Source organism: Syzygium oleosum, unplaced genomic scaffold (genome assembly GCF_021117445.2).
Source record: "Syzygium oleosum isolate NSW1041296 unplaced genomic scaffold, Sole_v2.1 Sole_v2.18, whole genome shotgun sequence".
Classification (NCBI taxonomy): Eukaryota; Viridiplantae; Streptophyta; class Magnoliopsida; order Myrtales; family Myrtaceae; genus Syzygium; species Syzygium oleosum.
In genome coordinates this window covers 5,473,513-5,479,415 of record NW_026607502.1, presented here as the reverse complement: position 1 = coordinate 5,479,415, position 5,903 = coordinate 5,473,513, and the positions used below count along the sequence as shown (strand labels likewise).

Sequence of the window (5,903 nt, the reverse complement as noted above, 5' to 3'; positions counted from 1 at the left end):
GAGTCCAAAGTGGACATATTATCAAATAAGGGTCTGAAGTACCCAATCGGTCTCAAATAAGGGCCCGAAGTACTCAATTAGTCTCAAGTAAGAGCCTAGTTTTGCCGGTTGGTCAAATGCACACCGGTCGGCAAGCATGTTACTGTTTCGACGATCAGAACAAGGGTAATTTCGTCTTTTACTTTTTAAAATTTTTTTCTTTCTTTTTCCTTTTTCTGTTTCTTTCTTTTCCTTTTCCTTTTCCTTTTCCTTTTCTTTTTTTTTCTCTCTTCCCTCCTCCGGCCATAGCCGGGGTCGGCGGAACCTTGGCGAGGGTTGCCCTCGCCGACGTCAGGCGAGGGCCACACTCGCCTGGGCTGGGCGGGCGAGGGTTGACCTCGACACTGAGGTCGTCTTCCAGAAGAAGACGAAGACGAAGAAGAAGAAACAGCAGCAGTAGCAAAATCGCAGGTCATGAATCATTCTTTACACGCTCATTCGTTCCTTTTTCCATCTTTTTGTTCTATAGATTTGTTATTCTTGATCATCTGGGAAAAATTCACGACGCCCAGGTCGAAGATAGAGATTGTACACACGAATTCGTGATAAATGAGGAATTGTTCTCTCTGTAACTTTTCTCGGGAAAATCTGGGTGGGGCTCTTGACCATGCGCGGATAATTTTCCCGAAAAGATGAGGTGGGTTGCGTGGTTCTTGCTCGATCTCGACTCGGGATGCTCTTTATCCGAGCCAACAAGCGATAACAAGAGATGGGTCATCCTCATCCCTCATCATTCATGGAGATGCGATCTTTTTGCATGCAAGCAAAAGATGGGTTTCCATCGGATCTCCCATTGATCTGGCCTCGGCGAGGCAACCCTCATCCTCACCCTCCCAGCCCAGGCGAGGGCCGCCCTCACCAACCCTCGCCTGGGCTGGGCGGGTGAGGGCGACCCTCGCCAGATCCGGCGAGGGCAACCCTCGCCCTCGCTCGACCAGCCCAAGCGAGAGCGACCTTCGCCTGATGCCGGCCTCGGCTATGGCCGGCGGAGTGAAGAGAGGAAAAAAAAAAGAAAAGGAAAAGGAAAAGAAAAAAACAGAAAAAGGAAAAAGAAAGAAAAAAAAATTTTAAAAGTAAAAGACGAAATTGCCCTTGTTCCGATCGCCGGAACAGTAACCTGCTTGCCGGCCGGTGAGCATTTGACCAGCCGGTGAACTCAGGTTCTTACTTGAGACTAATTGAGCACTTCGGACCTTTATTTGAGACTGATTAGGCACTTCAGGCCCTTATTTGACACCATGTCCACTTTTGACCCTATTTTGAGAAAAAGACCCCACTTTTGGGTACCTATTTGAAATTTCCCCCAAATATTAATATAGACAACCATCCATGTCTAGTGGATCAAAACATATTAGCCTCAAAGTTAAGAAACTTTGTACTTTTATATGTAAAGGACATACGTGTTTGATCATTGTCCATCAGTGACCTCAACTCAATGCCAAGGATCTTATGATCAAGGTCTTTGTGAGACTATCATGACGAAATATTCGCTCCCATCACCGTTCACTGGGCCTAAACTTCGGCGAACGACATCTCATTAGTCGACAATGGCATAAACCTACTGGTTAGTTGATCTGGTATCGGTCTTTCTGTCCTGCTGAGGAAGAAGGCCGGTTGTTGGGGCAGTTCAAGAGTAACACAGCGATTGCTCAACTCATGGACTATGTCCGCCATTGTGGGTCTGCGATTTGGATCTTCTTGAGCACACAGTAAACCAATTTTGAGGCATCTAAGAACCTCATCCCTTGAATACGGATCTCCAATGACCGGATCTAACACTGCCAACGGCATACCGCCTCTCCAATTTTTCCAGGCCTAGAAAAAATACAATGAAAAGAATTTCTCAACATCAAATTTGCATAGTTTAACAATTTTCATTTGAGTTATAGAGTCGATTTATGCAACTTACATGGATAGCAATATCTTCGCCCCCGTCTAGTTGGTAGAAAGAACTATTCTTCTTACCGATAACGAGCTCGAGAAGTAGGACACCGAAACTATAGATATCTGACTTCACGGAGAATTGACCACGTGTTACATACTCAGGTGACATGTAACCACTGCAATCCATGACACGTTAGCAACATAAGCATAAAAGAGTTGAGAACAAGGCATGACAATACTTACTAAGTCCCCACAAGTTTATTGGTGTTTGCTCGTGATTGATCCACTCCAAAAATCCTTGCCATGCCAAAATCCGAAATCTTCGGGTTCATTTCACTGTCCAACAAGATATTGCTTGCTTTTATATCGCGATGGATGATCTGAGGTTGAGAGTCCTCATGTAGATAGAGCATTCCTCGAGCAATTCCATATGCTATTTCATAACGTGTTGACCAACTTAATTGCCTGCTCCTTTCATGATCTGCACATATGCACAATTGAGATGCGAGTATCTTCGGTTGATAAATCCTCTTAAATGGATTTTAAGCAAGGAACTAACTTTAGGTTCCAAAAGATAGTGAAACATTCAACATGATTTGAGGCCAATCACATGTTCGCCTCAACATGGAAAGCGATAGCTTAGGAATATATTGAAGCGCGACGTACCAAATAAAAAGTAGTCGAGACTTTTGTTCGGCATAAACTCATAGACAAGCAGTTTTTCTTCACCCTCCAAGCAGCACCCAAGCAGCTGCACAAGGTTTCGATGTTGAAGCTTCGCCAGAATGACTTCATTCTCAAATTCTTTGGCACCTTGTTGCGAGCCTGGAGATAGTCTCTTCACTGCTATTTGTTGTCCATTGGAAAGTGTGCCCTGAAAGATTAGTATTTTGTTGTTTAAATACCCATGAATAGCTTCTGATATCAACTTTCCAAACTACCAAACCAAAGATCTTCAAGTTCTTTTACATTAGAGATCTTTCAAGTATAATAACTAACAGTACCTTGAAAACTTCACCAAATCCACCCTCACCCAACTTGTTTTGACGAGAGAAATTTTTTGTGGCGTCTCGTATGGTGGCAAAATCGTACTGCAAAGACTTGGCGTTTGTAATTTCAATTAGGCCTACACAACGAAACGATACGAGATGGTCATTTCACCAAAATCATAGCACAGTATATCCAGCGCATATGGTTTCATCATTCGTTCCAGTATACAGCGCAGGTACGTATTTCGTACCGCTTTGATCTCCTTGGATGGCTGCGTGCATCTTGGTTGCTTTCCTCCGACAGAAACAAGCAGCAAGGGAGAGAAGCAGCACGCCTTCGCTTACAGGAACGGCGACAGCGATCATTATCGCCCTAAATTCATTGCTTTTGCCTACATATGTGCAAACCATATCTGTACAGCATCACTCTGTGTTTATGACTGTATGAGCTTTTAGAAACTGGAATTGCTACCATAGGCTAGAGCAAATGTAAAATATAGAATAAAACAGAAGGAGTACGCTTAAAGAGCAACTGTCCTGAAGAAATGAAGCTGTAATTTATAAAATATAGGGGAGTAACCATTAATCAATTAAAATCGATCCTTGAACAATTGTTATGTAAATAATCTAATGTCATAACTCGATATTAGTAATCCACCCTGGAAATATTTTTCACCTACCACATCTTAACTCTACGGGACGAAATACATGGATGAAGTATTAATTTCTCTTAAATTTCAGTATTTATTAATAATATCATTAACGCAGACACTCGAATGTTATTTTAATGATAATTACGAGAAGATACCTAAATCAAATTCAAAAAAGGACAGGACCAACAAACGCTCTGAGACCGGAAAAAATAAATATTTGCGGTAATTAATGCTCCTAAATCAACATCTTGATTCAAAATAGAAAGAGGAGAGTTAGGAAAAAATCCAAATTCAAATCCAATTAAGCTGGACTCCACGATCTGTCCATCATGCAAAAACCCAATTCTTTTCCAAATTCCTATGGGAGTGCATCGATTCGGTTATTGGGGATTAACAATTAATCGATTAAAAAGCTAATCTTATCCATATGATCTGCAGAACAGAAACCACTATGTTCTTTTAACAAAATGTTGCAGCATAAAACCGGAGTAACCTCATATCTTCAATCAACCAATCACGTCTTTTTCTTTGAAGAAAAATAATATAAATAATCATGGTTGATGCTCTATGACTAATCCGGTGGATAGGTAACATCGATACGTCTGGAATCAAGATCTTGATCTAAAATAAAGCGAAAAGAGTTAAGGAAAAAGATCATAGATTTAACTCGAAAAATTATTATGCTTGAAATAAAGAGCAGAAAAAAGACAAACACGAACAAAAGCAAGACCATTTTTTCGGAGCGACATGGAAAATTTGCTAAGACTCTCTGAAAAGCTCCTCGGATACTCCAACAAATCTCACTCACCCACTTGACTACTACAAAATAAATCCTTGAATCAAAATTCACCAAATTTGTCACAATCTCCGCGATTATCCGCTTGTTCGTGTCACCGTGACGGACCACGAAAACTTCACAGGTTATTATTGTCGGAGAAATTAAGAAAAGAATAAAGGTTGTACCATCAATGTAATGAAAATTATACGTAAACGGCTTTATCCACCTTTAATTTGAGAGTTATAACTATTGCTCTCTCAAATCAATGATGTACTATTTTTCACACTAACGGTGTATACTATATTTGATCAAAAAAATTTAATCCAAAAGCCTAGTCGGAGAGATATTTCTTTCATAGAGGTTAGCTAAATCTAAGTATATATTTTTGGCGCACTGGACTAAAATCCATGTCCTCGATCTGATAAAAAAGGAGAGTTAGGACGGAGGAAGAGAAGCAATACAAGCACACGCATACCTTTAGGTCCGGTCATCAGAGCGGGAGGCGGAGGCTGAGGCATCGGCGCCGCCAGGGCTGGGGTGTCATAAAAGGGGTGGAGCTCGTACCTCATGTTGCAGCTCGGAGTGAGCAATATCCCCCCTTGCTTCTCCTGAGGCAGATTAGCGATCACGAACTGGAGGCACGCGCGACAGTCTGAAGCCGTCAGGTCTGGCGTGCACTGTGCGAGTACGTACAGCTTCTGCAAGCTCGTGAAGTTGACCTCCGCCACAGCGACCTTCTTCCCCGACCCACCAGCTGAAGCCCTCGTGGCTACGTCATTCATGATTTCTCCTAGGAGCTGCATGAACCGGGTTGGTTGAGTGACGTTCCCGAAGTTGTAGAAGCTCCTATTCGGCGATTGCTTCATGGCCGAGAAGATGGACCGGCTCGAGTACCGCAACATGCACTGGTCATACCAGATTGCAGAGACTCGCTGGTTCGGGCATCTTTGGAGGATATCCTGTTTTCCAGTGGCCACGCAGTCACTACATGTGGCGGCGATGACGTCGTCGCGGCAGAGGAAGAGCCCATAGGCCCAGTCAAGAGGGTTTTGGCCGGCGGTGGCGGTGGCGTTGGCGAAGCCTTCGGTACTGTTGGCGGCCGCGGAGGAGAGGGAAGAGAGGAGGGTGTGGAGGTTGGATTGGTAGGTGGAGTTGGGAGCGAAGAGGGTGGTGTTTGGACAATCATGATACAGATATTTGGGTGCAGCTTCAGAACTCAAAATATTGATGAAGAAGAAGAAGAGGAAGGAGAAGAAGAAAGAGAGAGAGAGAGGGAGATGATGAAGCAAGAGTTCATTGTTGGTAGGTTGAACAATCGTTTAGGCTCGTGGAAGAAGAAGTGAATCGTGAAGAAGCTCTCGAGATTCCTTCTTTTCGAGGACTGGGAAAATCTAGGGCAATGGTGGAAGAGTTGCAGCCCGCCGCACCAAAAGTTGGCAATATTGTCTTGGTAGGTGGTGATGTAATGCTTACATATGAAAGCAAGTTTCTGGTTACAGTGAAGTCATAGTATTAAGCTGGTCACCTGGACACAGTCATATAACATATTTTGTTTATCAA

The 5,903-nt window shown here is 43.1% G+C and overlaps 1 pseudogene; it reads right to left on the bottom strand.

Moving 5' to 3' along the window:
- Positions 1 to 427: 427 nt before the first annotated feature.
- Positions 428 to 5,640, bottom strand: LOC115687240 (cysteine-rich receptor-like protein kinase 25; annotated as a pseudogene).
- Positions 5,641 to 5,903: the final 263 nt, after the last annotated feature.